The sequence below is a fragment of the Chlorocebus sabaeus genome, chromosome 10 (assembly GCF_047675955.1).
Source record: "Chlorocebus sabaeus isolate Y175 chromosome 10, mChlSab1.0.hap1, whole genome shotgun sequence".
Taxonomy (NCBI): domain Eukaryota; kingdom Metazoa; phylum Chordata; class Mammalia; order Primates; family Cercopithecidae; genus Chlorocebus; species Chlorocebus sabaeus.
The window spans coordinates 64,054,469-64,074,354 of record NC_132913.1 but is presented as its reverse complement, the minus strand read 5'-3'; the positions used below and the strand labels follow the sequence as shown (position 1 = coordinate 64,074,354).

At 40.1% G+C, this 19,886-nt stretch overlaps 1 long non-coding RNA gene across 2 annotated transcripts in view; it reads right to left on the bottom strand.

The window, feature by feature from the left end:
- Positions 1-19,886, bottom strand: part of LOC103217385 (uncharacterized) — a 54,531-nt gene that overhangs the window by 5,180 nt on the left and 29,465 nt on the right. For both annotated transcript variants that reach the window (XR_005241512.2, XR_012094231.1), the window contains exons 3-4: positions 7,381-7,523; positions 3,677-3,794 (exon numbers count right to left, since the gene is read on the bottom strand). This is a non-coding gene — a long non-coding RNA (uncharacterized lncRNA). The remainder of the gene's footprint in view (positions 1-3,676; positions 3,795-7,380; positions 7,524-19,886) is intronic.

Below are 19,886 nucleotides of genomic sequence, written 5' to 3'. Positions count from 1 at the left end.
TATTTTTTTAGTAGAGATGGGATTTCACTGTGTTAGCCAGGATGGTCTCGATCTCCTAACATTGTGATCCACCCACCTCAGCCTCCCAAAGTGCTGGGATTACAGGTGTGAGCCACTGCACCTGGCCAATAACAGGAAAAATTCTAAGTGGATGAGAAATTTATGTGTAAAAGGTAAAACATCTAAAATATTGGAGGGAAAAAGCCCTGGGTGAATTAATCTATAACCAGGATTGGAGAGGACTCTCTAGATTATACTTGAAAATCCAAAAGTAAAAAGTAAAAGAACTGCCACTTGTGATTACATGAAAACAAATGCTTGACATTTGATCCGTGTGAGTTATCTTAAGCCCATTTTGCAGATAAGAAAAACAGATTCAGAGAGATTTTAGTATGTTGCCCAAATTTATACAGTTAGTAAATGGCAGAGATGGAATCTGAACATGTGGCAATTGTAACTCATTGCACACTGAGCCACCTAAATTTTTGTTCACATTAAGTACACAGAAAAAGCAGAAAATAAACATTTTCCAGACTCTACTCACAATGGGCAATATAATCATTTGTTGTTGTCATTGTTGTTGTTTGTTTGAGAGAGTCTCGCTGGGTCACCTAGGCTGGAGATGAGTGGTGTGATCATAGTTCGCTGTAACCTCAAACTTCTGGGCTCATGCAATCTTCCTGGGCTCATGCAATCTTCCTGCCTCAGCCTCTGGAGTAGCCAAGACCACAGGCATGCGTCACCACACCTGGCCAATTTTAAAATTTTTAGTAGAGGTGGGGTTTTGCTATATTGCTCAGGCTGGTCTCGAACTCCTGACCTCAAGAGATGCCCTGCCTCCACCTCCCAAAGTGCTGGGATTATAGGCATGAGCCACTGGACCCAGGCTAAAATCTTATTAATATTGCCAGGCAAGGTCCCCTCCATTCGATTTAGACTTAATGTAAAAGAAGAATTACAGAAGAGCTTTAAAAGGCATGAGACTCTGGGGAGAAAGGAAGACTTTGGTATATTTTGAAGACAAAACTAAAATGTAGTATGATATAACATGTAAATTTATACCTCTTAATTTTTATTCTCTTGGTCAGAAACTCTTTGTGATATCACACCTGCACCCTCATCTAATTCTTGCTCAGAAACAGCATATCAACCCTAAGAATCCGGTTTTAAGTACATGAAAGTTGAAAGATTCTTCAGATCTTTTAATTTATTATCAGCAAAGACAATGGCTTGGCCAAGTCATTTTAATAGGAACAGTTCAACTGGTTGCTGGACTCCTAAAGGCAGGAGGTGCCAAGTGACTGAAGGCTTCACTTCTCAGGGGGCGTCTGGTGTTCGCACAAACTAAGCAATTAGTTACAACATTTACTTCCTGCTTTTCCCATCATCTAATTTGTTCATGTTTTAATTCTTCAATCCATTGCAAGGTATCTCATGGTTCGGCAACAAATACTGAATTTCTCTTTCTGTTCCCTCAAGAAAACTTTGAAAGCCGATTACACTTTCTGTCCATTAGGGGCATGGTTAATTATTGGCTTGTGAGAGCAATGCAATCCATTCATTGATTTTGCAGAGATTAATTAAGCACCCACTAATGTGCCAGACATTGTTCTTGGTGTTAGAGATACAGGGAGGACAAGGCAGACAAGTTTTTGCTCTTGAGGATCTTACATTTCATAGGAGGAGACAAAGAAACAACCGCAAAGCCAGGTAATATCACAGAGTGATTTGTTCAGTAAATAAAACATTAAACACAGTGATGTGATAGGGGCTGGGGCAGGGAACTTCCTTAGCTACAATGATCAGAAAAGTCCCTGACTAAAGTTCAGGCCACATGAAGACCCAGGGGGATTGATGTCCAGGCAGAAGGAACAAGTGCGAAGGCCTAGAGGCAGGAATGCACTTGGGGTATAAGAGGAAGAGAAAAAGCACAGTAGTTGGAGGACAGCAAACTATACTGAAATATAACTGACTTCCAAGTATTTGAGGATTTGCCCGTTTGTTTGTTAGTTTGTTCATTTATACTCTGCCTTGTTCCAAAAAGGATTTATAATAGCCCTTTGAATGTTGCTGTTCCTTACAGTGCCTATAGATTTGAGAAAAATAAAAGCGAGTTCTCTAGCAGGTAAAGTCTAAACAATATCTAAGATGGAGCATTAGGACAATCCATGCAAGATGCTTACTTTTTCTTTTGAAGACTCACACACCTTGAAATGTTATATAAGAAATTATTTCTAAAGAAAATGGTTGCACTGAATTTCAAATCAGCAGACTCATTCTCTAATTAATCATGGCACATGCTATTTACAAAACTCCTGTTAAAAACAAATTTCTTTTGTACACATTACAAAGAAATGTTACATAAAATTAAGCACCAAGTAATGACTTTAATTTGCAGTTAGTTAATAATACACAGATGATCACGCGGCTGTAAAGGAAGCCGCTTGGGACATTAACAGATAGGCTGGCATGGAGGAATTGGAAACAGGCAGACTGTGAGGCATTGGGCTCAGCTCTGGGTGGAGAATAAAGAGGGCTCAAGAATCGATGGATATTTGATGCTTTGACTTTCAGTAAGAGGCAGAAGCCTGATGAAGCCTTTGCTCAGAGAAGTCTGACTGACCTTTAGGGTTTTTCAAATGGTTTGTAAGTTATTTTTTACTTCTTGCCCAGCAAAAAGGCTTTACAAAACTTAATGACATTTTTATTTAGCTGAGATTTACTGAATGACCTTGGCTCAGAAGTACTTTTTGGCTTCGCAAGAAGCTATAATTGTCCCAAGTTCTGTGAGCCACTTTAACTCAGCTGATTTCTTGGTACTTAGTGATCCCAAGCTAAGGGACTCAGACTTTATATTTTGGGAAATGAAAATTAAATAGAGTAAAGCTCTAATATTTGAAGGAAACCAATACTGTATCGCTCTGAAAGTCTGCAGGCTACATAAGTTATCACATAAACAGACACAAAAAAGAAAATGTTTGATCCCACATTGTAGTGAATGGGTGGGAAAACCAATGGCCTCATGGCTTTGTGATTAAAGTTGGTTTAAACCTCAAGAAATGAAGAAGAGTGGTTAGGAGACTGAAAATGGTTTGCCTTTCTCTTATGGAGAAACTTTTCTGATATTTTCTCAATTCTATTTCCTCTCATCCAAAAGCCAGAGTGAGGCAGGGAAAAGGGTGAGCACAATGAGAGAGTCCTGGTGCCCAGCCCTGGGAGAGGACCTCAGTGCCCCAAGACGTAGAGACTCCCGCAGGGCATTCAGGGCTCCCCTAGCTCACAGTGTCTCTTATTTTTCATTTCATGTGTTCACACGCCTCCTTTGTTTTGTAGATGAAATGGTTATCAAAGAACTGTAGACTCCATGGTGACATTTTAGCTTCTTAAACAGGTGACAAACATCCCTGGCATATCTCTAGGTTGGAGATTACATCAGTGCCATCATTACTCCTCTCGGGCATCTATGGCTGGTCTCTGTTTCCCATGGAAGCTGAGTTAAGTCATTCCTCCCATGGAACTGGATGGGAATGAGGAAGTCTGTAAACTTAATCCACAATAAAGTCTCACTGTCATCCTTATTAGGCTTTGGGGCAATACAATAATACACTCACTGAAAGAGGCACACACACCATTACCAGACTAATGATGAGCTGAAGATAAAAAAAAAAAAACTTACCAAAGCTTCCGAATGGGATTAATCAACAACTCCAAGGCAATATCATGCTGTGCTTATGTTTTCTGCAAATATTGACATTGAAGAATTAAACACGTGGCTAAAAAGGATATCTTTGTCCCTGTGAAAGAAAGTTTCTATGTTACTATTTCAGATCAAAGAGAATGCAGAACAATAGAAGCAAGAAGGATCCCAAATATAGTGTTGCAACTCTCCTCACCTGCAGGAAGGGACAAGCGCGCTGTATATGTGTCTTTGCTGTTTTTGTTTGTTTAACCTCTATTCCATCACCAGCAATAAGAGTAATAATTACATCACACACACACATATTCTCTCTATAGATACAAACACATAAATATACCCATACACATATATATTAATACATACACATAATTTAAGCTGGAAGAAGAGTGATAGAAAAGGACCTCTGTATTTTCCTTTTTTTTTTTTTTAATTTGGAAAGCTATTACAGACTTCTCCAGAAACATTTTGGTACAACAGGGAAGTCTGAACACAGGAGATTTGCAAATGGGGCAACAGTGAAAGTAAGTTCAGGCGATTCAAACAGCATGGAATACAAGGCAGAGAAAGCAGGAATGATTTCTTGAAAGACAAGGCAGAATTGATTCTGGAAACCAGAGATCCCTCACTGAGTAAGTCGTGACTGTTTCAAACAAAATCAGCTGGGAGCTGACCAAGAAGGCAAGTGGTAATGCTTAGATGTGAAGTATTTGTACATATGGTCCCACAATATGAGACATGGATGTATGCTTCCACATAAACTTGTCAGAGCAGCCTGTTTCAGGCAAAAATAGCTCCTTTGGTATTTTCTTGACTACATTCGATGACTTGTTTACTGACCATTTAAGTTAGGGCTTGGAGCATTGTGATAGATTAGATTATCATTTAGCAAATATTCACTCCCTGCCCACCATCCCCAATTCCTGCCCCTCTGTACCTCCATGGAGGCGGTACCTCTGCTTCACTGACGTGGGGTTTGGCACTGTGACTTGCTTGGCTCGATAGAATACTAGACGACTTGATATAAGCAGAGCCTGCAAATGTGCTTATGTAGATGGGCTGGCCCTTCTTCTGCTTCTGCCATGAGAAGAAATGTCCTGGTTAGCCTGGTGGTCCAAAGAGGGTGAAGAAGACATAAGGAGCACATCTGGACCCAATCTGTAGCTTGAAATCAAGTCCAGCTGAACTGAACCTGGATCAGCCAAACCCAAATATATGAGGGATAATAGATGATTATTCTGTTAAGCCATGGAGTTTGAGTGTGGTTTGATGTGTACAACATTAGCTGTGGCTAACTGATACCAGCAGAACTGCTGAATGAGTAAGCAAAGGAGGCAAGGAATGCTCATTGCATTGTGCTTATAAGGCACAGTGAGTAAGCGAATGGCAGAGTCTCCAGCAGGGGTGTGCAGAACATGGAAAGTGGGGGCTACCATGTAGAGCACAATAGCATAAGTCTCTGCTGAGCACAGGTAGAGGGTCAGAATTTGGCTGTTTGCAGAACAGCATAGAGTAGTGGCTATTCTGTGTACAACTTTGTATAATCTGATATCCACAAGAGCTCTTGTTTTTGGAGCAAGGAGAGTGTGGTGGTGGTGGTGGTAGTGGTTTGTTTTTGTTTGTTTTGCGTAGTTTTGAGATGGGGGCATAGCCATGGAGAGTTGAAGCCATGATCTAACTGAACTGCTGAATGAGCAAGTGAAGGAGGCAAGGAATGCTTATTGCATCGTGCATTATAAGGCACAGTGAATAAGTGAATGGAAAGTTTCATTGAGGCAATATCTTGGTAATATTCTCCTTTCAGTAGGGCTGGGTTGTCTGCTGGGCTAAGTGGGCAGTTGAACAGAGACACCCACCCCACCCTCACCCCCATCCTCCAGAATCATCAAGAAAGTTCTGTGGTTAGTGACAGTGGGAATGAAACTTACCATCTGCAACTGATCCCCTGGACTGGGTAATCACCTGGTAGGTAGAAAGGTAAGGGAGTCTGAAGGAGCTATTTTCAAGAGACATTGTCACCTGGACCCCAACATGGCCACTCTTGTGCATATCAAAGTATGGCACAGAACTAGGGTGAGGATCATTCTTCCCTACTTCTTTGAGGCACCCAGACAGCTCTGGCTCCTTGAAGACTAGCAGGTTAGGGATATGTCACCAGTGTTACAAACACTTCGTTCTTACCATAGGCACCACCAGCTGGTGCTACAATGAGGTTCCCTCCAACCTGGCATGAGTGGAGGATCCAGGAGAGGAAGGTGGAGGGCTGATTAAGGACCTGACTGGCAGGCATGTGAGGAGACGAGACACTCCTTGGGGACTCCCAGGAATTCACTGGGAGGCCTTGGCAGGGATGTTTGAGCAGGGTGGGACAAAAGAAAGAAATTTGGGATAATAATGCTAATGGGAGCTCATTTGAATGCACATGCTGATGAGGCCACAGAGACATCCCAGTTGGTTTATGCATGTGTTGAAAGTTAACTGTAGCTGGCTCAATTCCCACTGTCGATACCCACAGAACTTTGATGGTCCTGGAGGATGGGGTGGGGCGGGTGTCTGTCTCTCTCTTCAACTGCACATTTAGCCCAACAGATAGCCCTACTGGAAGGAGAATATCACCAAGATACTGCCTCAGTGAAACTTCCACTGCATCACTTCAGGATGAAAACTCACAGGCTCATAATAATGTTGCCAGTTTACGTTGGTGAGAGTTACCAAAGACATGTAATTGCTCAAGAGAAGCAGATGTATATTAAGAGAGAGAGAAAGGAAGAAGAAAGAAAAGAAGGGGGGGTAGAGAGAGAGAGAGAGAAATAGAGAAAAGAAAAATCCCAATTAAAGATGTAAAAACTTTGAGATATACAAAGGTTCTTTTCTAACCACTGATAACACCAGTGCCTCTTTTCCCCCCAGATAATATGATATTTAACAGAAAACATAATATATTTATCATCAATGATGTAGAGATCATACCATTTCAGGAACATAGAGATGGAAACGGTCCCTTAATATTCCATGGCCTTGGTATAAAAAGTGAGTCACATCCACTCACAACTCAGGAAATTTCTTGATCTAAGTACATGCTGCACTGCCCACCCCACCCCCAAGATGAGATAATAAATTCCATCTGTTACTCTTTTTAATTTTTTTAAAAAAAGTTTTGGTATCTGTAGAGTTTAAAATACCAGTGGTTTTATGATTCCCAAAGCAGTTGGTGGTCTGAAAAAAGTCTCGCTGTCCCTGGGAAGTCTTCCCAAGAAAGAGAGGTGAAAGATATTACAATTTTAATGTAATAATTGGTCTATATAAGAGAGAAACAGTGATATTTACAACATTGTGAGTGAAAGCTTCTCATTAGAAATTCTCACAGAAGGAACTTAAACAACTTAAGGGAAAGATGGACTATTAATGAAGGAAAACACTTATTCTCCAGTCAGTCATTCACTTATTCATGCAGTAAATATTAGTTGAGTGCCTACTCTGATTGAAGCCTTGAGCACTATGTTTGAGTCTCCCTTCTCAGCTAAAGATGAGAGAAAAGCTCTATATGACAGCCAATCCTCTCATCAATTTAATCTTTCTATTCTTCCAGTTGGTCCAATATCAATGGGAAAAACTGATTTCTGACTATGCAGCTTCTGGGAGCAAAGTCAGATAATAAATATAGTTTGGATCATGAATAGGCCTACCTGGCTCCAGCTTGTTGTGCTGGCTCGACCAGCTCATGAGCTCATTTTCCAGCCCTCCCATGCTTCATACTGGGGAAAATGATCCATGGGCTACCCAAGGTGCATTCCAGTATGTCCAAGGAGCATCCACAAAATCCAGTGTCCTTAAGTAGCAAAGAGAAGTGGAGGAGAAAATCAAAAGATGAGCAGGAAAAGGTAATGTGGTCAGTGGGTCAGTATATCTAGCAGGAATCCTACCATATTTTCAGCTGGGGATCTAAAATAGAATATTTTTTTTCCACACTACACCTGAAAAAAGCGATTTTCTCTGGGATGCAGAACCCCTGAATTCTCTGTATTGGTTTCTATGTCTAAATCTCAAATCCCAAACAGGGTTATCATATATTTAGGAGAATAGCTATGTGCATAAGCTCCTGGACATTGAATCCCAGCTCTGTCACTCACTAACTCTATGACCCCTGGGTAAGGTATTTAACTTCTTTGTATTAACTTTATTTATTCACTCAAGTAACACTTACTAAGATCCTACCATGTGTCCAGGTGCCCTGCTAGGCAGTGAAACAAAAGACACAGGATCTCTAACCTCAGAACATAACATACTAGTGAGAGAGACAGCAAAAAAAAAAAAAAAAAAAAAAAAAGTGCAACAAATGAAAAACAGGTTTTTTTTTTGATGTGTGAAGTGTTATGAAGAAAACAAACAAGGAGCTGAACTGGAGAAAAAGACATTTTGCATTAGATAAAATAAGAGGAATCTTTACATAGAAGGATCATAATCTTGGGAATAATAATATGTTTATGTGAAAACTGGAATAATAACACAGTCTTCATTGGATCATGGTGAGGCTTAATGGTGAGGCTTAATTAGATGATGCATGCAACACATTTGATTTAGTGCCTGGAGTATAGGAAATGTTCAACAAATGTTTATTATTATTTTTTCTATCCTAGGCTGGACTTAACACATAGACTTAGTACATAGTACTAACACATGGTTTTGTACAAAGTAGGCATTTAATGTGTTGGTGGTGAGTTATGATGACAGTGTGGTGACATGGTGCCACTCCTCCATCCTATCACTATTCATTGTCTCTGGCAGCATCAAAGGGGCTAAAATTGCACTCTTAGGCACATACCTGTGATAGAAAGGGATATATCACCCTCTGGATCCCCAGAGTGGGTCCCTGCAGGACAATATTATTCCAGGCAGAAATCAAGATAACCCTGGTACTGATTTGTGTCTCAGTTGCTCACAGTATAAACAGAAGCCACCAGGGCTGTCCACTCAGCACTTCTTCTCAGGCACAGGAAAAAAAAATATTTCTTTTATAAAAGAAAGATGAAAGAAGGGCATTTTTAGTCTAGTCTGCAGCTCTTTAGAACATAAACTGCTCAGCCCAGGGGAATTGAAATGGATGAAGCATATGCAAAGTCAGATAATGAATGGAGTTTGGGAGGAAAAGATGATAAAAGAAATTGCTTGTTTTTATTTTTCCATCCATAGTGATTGATAGATGAAAAGTGGTCAGTGGTACCAGTCTCACTGATGTTGAACATTTAGGGAAGAGGGCAGCAGTATCTCTGTGATCTCACAATGAATGGAACAGGATTTATTATTTTTAATTTATAAAATAAAATTTCCCATGGATATAAATCATGTGAATTTCTAGGACTACTACTTATTATACATGAGAAGTAAAACTACCACATTTACTGGTCTGCTGGTAGAATTCAGGAGACATACTTCTACCCTTGAGGATGGTATGTTGGTCGAATTATTAATGAGATGAACTATGGAAAGGGGAAAGAACACAGACTGAGGGGTAGACAATGCCTTCTAGTCCTGGGCTGTCACTCACAGACGTGGGCCAGACATTTGTATTCTCTGGGCTTCCTGATTTTTGTGCCATGAAGTGGTTACAGATATGTTGTGATCTAATGAAACTCTGGCCCATGAGGCCTGGGATAAATGAAGTCCTGAGCTGATCATAAGTCCAGGATTCCTTGAAAGCAGTCTGAGGGGATTCTGACAGCATGTCCCATAGTACCTTCAGGTGGCAAATACCACAAGCTTATCTGCAACACACAGAGTGCTGGCAGGAAAGTGCTCCTCACTGTCTGTATCAGCAGTCTGCTTCAGGGCATGCTGTTACCCTCTGTGGGCAAGAAATCTGCAGAGATGCCAGAGACTTCTTGTTCCAGGGGCCTAAGGAGCTTGCTATGAGGTCCAAGTCTTGATTGAGTGTGGGAGATGAGGAGATAGGACAGGTGAGACTCCAGCAGGGTAGAGTTCAAGGGCTGCCCTTCACCTCTCTCTTCACATATGCTGGACACTTACACCTGTACTTGCAGTAGCAGTGCCCTTTTTATGGAGTCCATACAAACAGCGGGGCAAGAGCTCCAGCACTGCGAGCACATTCTGCATGTTCAAGCGCCTTTCTATTGAAATACTTGGAATGAAAAAAGTTTGACTGAATTTGAAATCCATTCTCATTATCAAAAGAAATTTTAACATTTACATCGGTCAAAGAAAATAAAAAAGAAAAGCTCAGATTCTTTAAAGAAAGGTAATTTCAACTGTTGTAAATTTTTGAATGACTGTAAAAAATGGTGTTAAATTTTTTATCACCTACTTGTGAGAACAAAGTTTCTCATCAATGGTGACTATCAAGAATTTGAAGAGATCATTAAAAAGACTTGATCAGGACTTGCTTGTAGCCATTTCAAACATAAAACTTGGTATAAAACAGTTATGTACATGGAAGCAAGCTCAACTGTCTCATTAAAATTCTTGGAAAAGATTTTATTTTGAGCTTTTGCACACATTCACTATTCAATATCCATTTCTAATGCTCTTTATTTTTATTATAATAATAAAGTATAAAGAAAATGTAAATGTTTTCACTTTGTTTATATAGGTGTCCTGAAGTCCCCCCCACCCCCGCCAACTTGTATTAGGCCATTCTTGTGTTGCTATAAAGAAATACCTGAGCCTGGATAATTTATAAAGAAAAGAGGTTTAATTGACTCACAGTTCTGCAGGCTGTACAGGAAGCAAGGCATTGGCATATGTTTGGCTTCTGGGGAGGCCTCAAGGAGCTTTTACTCATGGCAGAAAGCAAAGTGGGAGCAAGAGTGAAGTGGGGAGAGGTGCCACACACTTAAACAACCAGATCTTGCAAGTACTCACTATTGCAAGGAGAACACCAAGCCATGAGGGATCTGCCTCCCACTAGGCCCCACCTCCAACACTGGGTATTACATTTCAGCATGAGATTTGGAAGGGACATCTGAACGATATCACCTCTAGTTCATTTCTGTGTGACTGGTGTACAGATATTATGTCATAGTTTGAGTAAATATCAGGACACACAGATGTTAATGCTGGTCAAAGAATGCTGGCTTTCTTTGACCCAATCCTACAAGTAACTTGGGCCTCCACTCTCCCACCTGTGAAATGACTGGATTAAATTAAATTATTTCAGTTACTCCAATTTCCAAGTTTCTTTTAACCATCCATGTACTTCTATGCATGTCAAGAATTTACTTCTTATGAAGCTTCATCTTAGTAATTGATCAATGATTTTTTGAATAACTGTAATGCAAAATGGTCTTGCTACAAACCAAAGAAACTTGGTATGCATCACCAGATAGTGGAATCGCATAAACTTTGTGATAAAAGCATTTATTAGCAGGAGAAATTTAGCCAGCACCTTGGCTCCAAAGAACTCAACGTGCTATGTTAATGCTACAAGCCTATTTTTTTTCAAGTTAAAGTCCCTGCAAGCATTTCTCTTGCTCCTCTACGTTTGGAAAAACACATCAATTTGAAGGAAGCCATGGCATAGTAGTTCCCTTCCCTTTGCATTCAGAGGGCATTGATGATATGGCCTGTATTCATGTTGATCACTTTTATATTCCAACATACCTGCCCACTGATTTCCAGCCATCTCTTTCCACCTTTGAAAACAATCATCTCAGATACCTTTTTATCAGCTCATTTGGAGTTAGAATCCTACCTTACCTACCTTCTCCTCCTCAGTTCCCTGCCCCTCTATGGGCAAACACAATTTTTTTAAGTAAGCCAGATATAGTCAACAGTCAAGAGCAGAACAGAGCTCTGATGCATACCTTAAAATCCACATGCTTTAGGAAGAGGTCTGGGAAAGTATATTTCCGAATATCAGAAAATGTGGAAACAGTAAAGCATTCATTTCAAATGAAAGAATTTAAAATAACTGAGTACACATTACCCTATCAGACATGGACAGCTTTGGCATAGACCATTGAATATGTGAGTGCATAACTCCTAAATGCTTGCAGCTACTCCTAAAATTAGAAATATGTGCAGCCCAGAGAAATTTGAGCAGGAGAAAAAGTGTTATGTACTATGATGCCTCAGACTTGCCCTTTGAGAGATGTGGCCAGTCTTTCTAGGAAGATGAGCATCAAAATCTATGTAAAGAAATGATCTAACATTGTCAGCACATTTGTTCCAGGGATTAGCATCAACATCACACAAAATAGGTAATACAGGGTATAAGCAAAAGTTCAGGGTTTGGCCTTCAGGTGAAGTAGATAAAGCAAAAATCAGGAATTAGTAACGACTTAAAAACAATGAGGTCTCTTGGGTTTCAGCAGGAGCTCAAGTTACATAAATGGACCATTTAGCAAAGATGAAGGACACCATAGAAAACCATAAAATTCAAGAACTCGTAAAATCATAGGAAGAAATCACATTTATTAAGCACCAGATGTAGGGCAGTGTAATAAGTGCTTTCACACCTTGCAAGCTAAGTATGACCATAGCATCATTCCCCTTTCTAATTGATGAGAAGACTAGGACTAATAAAAATGTTAAGAAATTTGTTACAGGTCATACAGCTGGTAAATGATCAATAGCTGCTAAGCTCAGACTTGGTGTTGACTTTAGCCATAAATGTTATGGGTATGTCTATCTCTTGGCTTAATTGAGGGGAAATTCTCCAATATCATAATACCTTCCCTACTGGCTCCATTTAATTCCACAGTTATAGGTAAATTCCTTAAAGTCTTAATGATTTTTTTTTTAAATTTCTGATCTAAATTCAGTCATCCAAGGTGGGGGGCATCTTAAGTAGCTCCCAGGCATTTAATCAAAAGGGACATGTTGCTTAATGAGCTCTACCAGGAAGCCAAGAGCAAGTCCTACAAGGTTGAGGGGAATCTCCTCTGGGTTCTGGGGCTGGTTAGGGGATCACAGCACTATGGCACCTTTTTTCCTACACTTTTTGGCTACATACTCTTTGGTTGACTCTTCATATGACAATTTTGTAAAATTTATTACAGAGAGCATAGAATGATAACTCAGTTTTTAACATGATTGTTCAAAGTTTGATAGTTTATTGTTGATAGGTTTAAAAAGCACCTTTGAGATTCAAACTTATTACTTAAATTCCCTATCTGTGAATTTCCTCTGTAGTTACGTCCCAAGAACAAAAATGCTCATAGGAGAAAGGGTGTTCCTGAAAGTAAGCCACCTATTTCATAATTTGCTGATGGCCAATTAGATGCAGACACAAGGCATAGATGGAGATTAAAATTCAAGGTCTTTTTCAAGGCTCAGGTGCTGTCTGCAGGAGAAAGCAACTACCCCAGCAAGAAGACAAAGTTGCTAACTCAGCCTGGGGGCATCACTGCCCTTGCCTGTCATGGTCCTGGGGCTGCTGGTTGGCCTGGTGGGCTCAGAAAATCCTCTCCCTCTGCCTACACTTAATGACAGCTCCTTCTGATAGGCCTGCCATGAGCATCCTGACTCATTCTTACCTTCAATGATAGGAATCTGAACCAGGTACTGCTCATTACTACTTTGACCTAGGCTTCAGAGCACCCTGACTCCCTGGCCCCCTTACCCTAGGTCAGACCTGGTGAGGAAGAAGTCACTGAGAATCTGTAACTGGGAACAGGGAGGTGGAGTGAGTGGCTGACCAGCCAGATTAGAAGGTTGACAGTCTCTAAAAGTTTTGGCCTCAGGCAAAAACTGCCAAGGAATTTACAGATACGGCATTGCCAATAAAAGGCTGAAGTGAAAAGTAACTTTTTGAAACCAATAATGACCACATTTTGATCAAACACAGTAAAGACTGAATTATGTTTTCCTCTCTAGAAAAAATTACAAAATTGTTATATAAAGAGACAAAGAGTATAAAGGCAAAGATGAAGGGAAACAAGCATCATAGAACTGCAATTAGATGCTTAATTACCAAAAACATAATGTTACTTTCCTTTCTGATTTTTTTTTTAATTCGTGATATTTGTCAGTGTCTTAGTTCATTTGTATTGCTATAAAGGAATAATAGAGACTGGGTAATTAAAGAAAAAAGGTTTGTTTGGCTCATGGTCCTGCAGGTTATCCAAGAAGCATGACACCGCATCTGCTTCTGGTGAGAGCTTCAGGCTGTTCCCACTCATGGTGGAAGAGGAACCAGTTTGTACAGAGATAACAGGTGAAGGAAGAAGCACAAGAGATAAAGAGGGGAGGTGCCAGACTCTTTAAAATAAGCAGCTCTTATGGGAACTAATGTAGAGCAAGTACTAACTCATCACTGCAAAGATTGCATCAACCATTCATGAGGGATCCACCCTATGACCCAAACACCTCTCATGAGGCTCTGCCTCCAACACCGAGGATCAAATGGAGGAGTCAGATAAATTAAACTATAGCAGTGAGTTTTATAACATTTCTGATTTGATGCAATTTCTTTTTGAAATAAAATTCTCCCATACATACCTACTTTTTAACTCAACTTTTAAAATTATTTTTCTTAAAGAATGACCCACAAGTTTAAGCTTTAGGTCCCATAAACCTGGATTTATCGTTGGGGCCAACCTTGGAACTTCTGCTGTGACATAAAAGGCCATGCCCAGCATCTTCATGTTTTCAGAGATGGAGTCTCTGTCTAGAGGGATGTTAGGAAAAGGTGCCTGGTACAGTTTCAGGGAAAGAACAATAGACTAGAATGGGACTTCAGTTCTATTTCCAGATTCACCTTGTTCTAATTATGTGCCCTTGGGAAGGAGGCTGTAATCCTCAGGGAAATGGGATTCTAAATAAGAGCCTCTGCTCATCTCACAGGGATGTCTTGCATTAGTATTATAATATAAATGTTAAAATCTTTGAAGGCAGCTGACAAAAAGGTAAATGTCATTGCTACCACTCATTGCATATTTTCCCTGGCTAGCAGCAAACTTCAGAGGTTACTGGTAGCATTTACGTGAAGTTTTATCACCTTCACATCTTGTTCCCACACCAACTTTGAGACAAATTGAAAACTGACACGTTCCTTTCTAAATTTCTCCTAAGTGGTGTTGTTGGTAGTGAAGTTCCTTTTTGTTTCTTTTTCTTTATTATTATAGGGGAAAAAAATGTGAAAACACTCATTTCTCTCCTTTTCCCATCTTTTTACCCTTCCTCCTCCACATCCTGCATTGTCCTCCTACCCCCCTCAACAGCCCAATGCCACTGCCCTCTACTTCCTGTCAGATACTACACTCTACTTCCTGTCAGAAACTGCCCTCTACTTCTTGTCAGAAACTGCCCTGTACTTCCTGTCAGATACTGACTTCTACTTCCTGTTAAATACTGCCCTCTACTTCCTGTCAGATATTGCCCTGTACTTCCTCTTAGTTATTGAACTGGCCATTGCCCTTGTCCAGCTCCTTCCAGGGTCTTGTGGAAATATCCTGGAATTGGGCTGACATTCCACTCACCTTGACTGATTAAGAGATAATGGAAGATAAACAGAGAGTGGGGCTTGTTCAGATTTGAGGAAGGCTCCATAGTGATGAAGCCAAAGTCCTTTGTGTACCTCACTGGTCACCCAGTGAGGTCACTTAGGCTCCTCTGGTACATGAAGAAACTCCTAACCTGTATCCTCTTCCTTGCCACACCCTTACCCCACCCCAAGCTATTTTTGGCTTCTGCTATATGCAGAAAATAAGCAAATAAAAATGGGGAAATAATCTATAAAGTCAATGGCTAATCAGCCACACTTTAATATCCAAGAAAGGAGAATAACACCCTCAAAGGAGTCATCAACCAAAGTGAAGGGCAATGAGTTGGTCCCTTCTGGAAATTTTCTGTATCTCTATAAATTTGTTACTAAAGGTAAATCACCAGTCTGTCTAGCCACATTTGTTAACAATGCATGTAACTCTTAACGGCATCTCAAAAGCATACTTACTCTCAATTTCGCTTCTCATTCGTTTTTATGATGCCAGAGAAATTCAGATTATATAGGCTTTCTTTGTGCTGAGATGGTAATTTTATATCACTGTAGATTAATAGCATTTTTAGTGATATTTGGTATCACTCATTTGTCTCCTATGGTCGTAAAGATATATATTTTTTCTAATTTGGCTTTGCCAACAAATAAAAAATAAGAGTCTTTTTCTGTTGAACGAGCGAAAAAGCCATTCTGATCATGAAGAATTATTCTCTTTTAACATACCCACAATCCACCATCTAATTGTTTTGGTTATTGCAACAATACAGTTTCTACAAGAATGTGTGTGTGCATGCGTGCATATATACAGTCTGGCCTGCAGAAGATTTTCTCCTTTTTGCTACTTGATCTTTACTTTGAGTTCTCATTACTGAGAACTCTGTTATAGCCTGTTCATCCAGGCACTCCTGTTTAGGAAGATGTAAACTTTCCCTTCCTTCCCCTTCCTCTCCCTTGATCCTAGAGTTTTGCAGATATTTTTACTTAGTGAACGTATTGATATTTCTGGAATTCTATTCTGGGAACTGATTCTGCAGTGCTCACAGGAACAAGTACCCATTCCAGGGATGGTTATTATGAAACAGAAAGGCAGTCAGACTTGGTTTAGCTATCAGCTTTTAAGAGCTTCCTCCATCTGCTAAAATGTGCACTGCAAAGTTGCACATAAAATGCTGATTAGTACCTCAGTGCAGATTCATATAATGATCCACTTTCCCTTGGTTTACACCACACTCTCCTAAGTACCTATTCACCTGTTCTATTGGAAAATTTTAATCATCTCTCTGACATTAGCTTGGCAATTTCAGCGGCCACTTCACAATCTTTCAAAGTCTTTCTGCTCCATTTCATTCCTATTTCTTTTCTGCTTGTGTTAATTATTTTTGCAGCCAGCATACGTGTTTGTCAATAATGCATTACATTTTCCATGTGTCAGTTCTTCAGCCCATCAAAGAACCCTGCTTTTACATTCTGAGTCTATTTTCCCCTTTCCCAACTCAGCTTATTTTGCTCTGGGCCTGCCTCTACTCCTCATTCCAAATCCATCAGAAGTTGCATGAAACTTGGTAACTGCAAGGCTAGCCCCCAATTTAATTGGGTCTAGTTCTCCACAGAGCATTACCTTTGGGCCTACAGTGGGCTGCAAGTTGTCCAATAGCCTGTACTTCTTTGATAACTGAGGTGCCTTAAATGTCCTCACCTCTGGGATACCCACTTCTGGAATGTGCACAAGACAATTCTCCTGTCTTGAATCAAGGGCCAGGATGTAAGTCCCTCCTCAAGCCCAAGGATCATGTAAATCTGTCCTGACCCCACTAACTTCATTCCCAAACATGATGTCTTTGCTTAATGAAAAAGCCTTCTCTCACTAAAACTCCTAGCACCACTAAAAGAAACTCCTAGCATAGTGGTAGGAACACTCCAAAGCCCTATGAATACTTACACAATTGATTGTGATAAAAACGTTTAGGATCCACAAGCTCCCTGGGCTGTTTTGGAGGTTGTGGAGGGGGTGAATGTTGCTCAGTTTTAAAATGTCAGTACCGTTCTTCCCTCTGTCCCAGCATAACCTATTCTTAAGAATTTTCTAATGGTTACCACTTCCTTTTTCATGATTAGTGTCAACGTTAGCAACAAGCTGTTATAATTCCAAGACTCTTCTTTTGCGGTTGCTTCTGAGAATCACTGACTAGTTCCCTCTCACAGGCCAAGGAAACACCATTTTAAGAGAAATCTACTTCTCAGAATGAATGCTCCTTTGGTGAAGGGAAGTTTCTTGTTTTGCTTTTGTTTAGAATTCCCTCCAGGGTTACACACATCCTGTTCTAAGTCCCTGGCTTCTTGGGGAAACACTCAGGCCATGACGGGAAGAGAAGGGACACAGGCCCCAAGCCCATGGACAGGGAGATGGCATGAGACTCCTCTGCATCTGGGCTGCCCATTTTGTTTTCTTGTTGCCCCAAGTTAGTCATTCACGTGCACCAGAATCGTCCGAGTCCCACACACTGACCCTTGGTAAGATTCCATTTCTTACTTCCCTTAACTATGACTGTCATTTGCCAGCTCCTTCTGATATTTTTAACTGCTTGCCATCACTTGAAAGTCCTTCATCTCCATGCTGAAAGAGAGTGCTGGAAATGTCCGGGAAGGGCAAACAGAAATGTGGGAAATGAGAGTGTTAGGAGGAGCAGGAATATAGACTTGGATTGGCAAATAATACTAATGCCAATCCTGCATGCTTAAGGCGTGTAGGTAATCAGAAATTTCTTTCATTGTTAGCCCTTTTCTAATAATCACTACAGATGATAATTTTCTTCTAACTATTCCACAAAGAACATTGCTTTTTAACTGTTTTTCTGCCTACTCTCTAGCAGTCATGCTAATAAGCAAAGGAACTGGCAAAGACCTGCTACAGGGACAAGAAGAAAGGGAAAATGAAGTCATGATTTATTCATCATTCAGATATTCACCTCATTATTTGATCTACTAATAGAAAATTGAGGCTTTTTCCTCTCTTGTGGGTATCCTATCTTTTTATTTTTAGATCTTCTTGGAAATATCTTCCTGAAACTTGAAGATCCCCTCTAGATATTATTTTCCAGGATGAAAGGCCTCTAGCGGAGTCTTTAATGTGCAATAATGAGAAGATGAAATATTATTGTGTTTCCTCTGGACTCTCATATTTGAACTTGATCCAGGATTGACATTGGGCAGCTCACCTTTCCCACATCATGGTCAGCTTTAAGTCAGGCTAAGAAATTACCTTCCCTGGCCACTCCCTTCTTTGTCCAGTTAAATAAAAATGAATTTTTAATTTTATTTAGTTAACTAACTCCATGGGCCAAGGTAAGCTAAAGAAAAGTAGATGTATGAGAGGAAACGTTGGCAAATTCTCTGTACTTATTTACAGTACAGGAAAGATCCATAATTAACCATGCTTTGGGAAAGTACTTTCTTGGAATGGGTCACAGTGAAGGGTTTGGTTTAAAAAAAAGTTGAGGGTTGGGGCTCCTACATCACATCCTCTGCTACATGTTTTAAAAATTAAGATTTCTGTAATTTTTTTAAGAAATGAAGGCTTCTATAAAATTCATGTAATTTTAACCAGGGATAATCTCACTCAGTTTCCACAGGTATGAAATGGGGATTATAATAGTACCTTTTCTTGGGCTTTCTGGGACTACTTTATATAACATTTAGAAGAGTACCTCTCCAATTATCATGCTGTACACCTTGAATGTATACAATTTTTGTGTCAATTACACCTCAATAAAGCTGGAGGGAAACCCTCATTTCCATAGTAAAAATAAGTACCTAGGCACACAGCTCATATTCTAGTCTATAATTCTATAAATGTTAGCAATTATTGTTATTATCAACTAGTAAAACTCCCAATTACCCTTATACCATATGACCCATTGGGGGAGAGGACTAATAGTCCATGAATAGGATGGAATCTGCATGAACAGAGTTTTAGAAACTTTTGTTTTCATTGCTGCATTTTAAAATAGATTACTTATCAGAGAAGAAAAGCTATGTCCAATATTACTTTAAAATGGGAAGACCTGCCTGTAACACCCGTCCTTCGTTCCTGCAAGGCAACAATGAGCTAGAGCTGAAGGGCCTTTTTAGAGGGCGCAACTCACCAGTTTGCAAAATCCTCCAGCGTCCTCCATGCAGCCACTTGGCTCATTTACGCATCTGCATTTCCCTCTCCTGTCTTATGCTCAACCAAGTATTTTTATAGAGGCTCATCTCTCTTGTTTTACACGAACAATGAGACAAGAGGTTAGGCAATACTATCTATATTTTACAGTTGAGAAAATTAATAAAAGGTTAAAGGAATTTTATAATGATGCACAGTGAGTCACTTGGGACAGGGACTAAAATCCAGACCACCCTCATCTCCAATATTGTGCTGCTTCCCAAACCATGTGAACAAACTCCTTCCTCAAATTTCATTAGAAATGATTTGTCCTCTGTCAATTGCATCCGGTGTTCTTTGCTATGATTTTAAGCAGCAGGACAACATGATGCGCCAGTTTTAAATAGCAAGTTAAAATGTGACCTAAGGTGTTTGAGGCAGCGTCCTCTCCACTCTACTAATAATCAGGGCAGTTTCTAATTATTTGCATGGAAGTTGGCTCCCAAGATAATTCAGTGTCCGTGTGGCTCCATTTCACCTCTACTTATTTCCATTACCTTGCATATTAGCTATGTCAAGTTGATGGGCCTGCTGTTCCC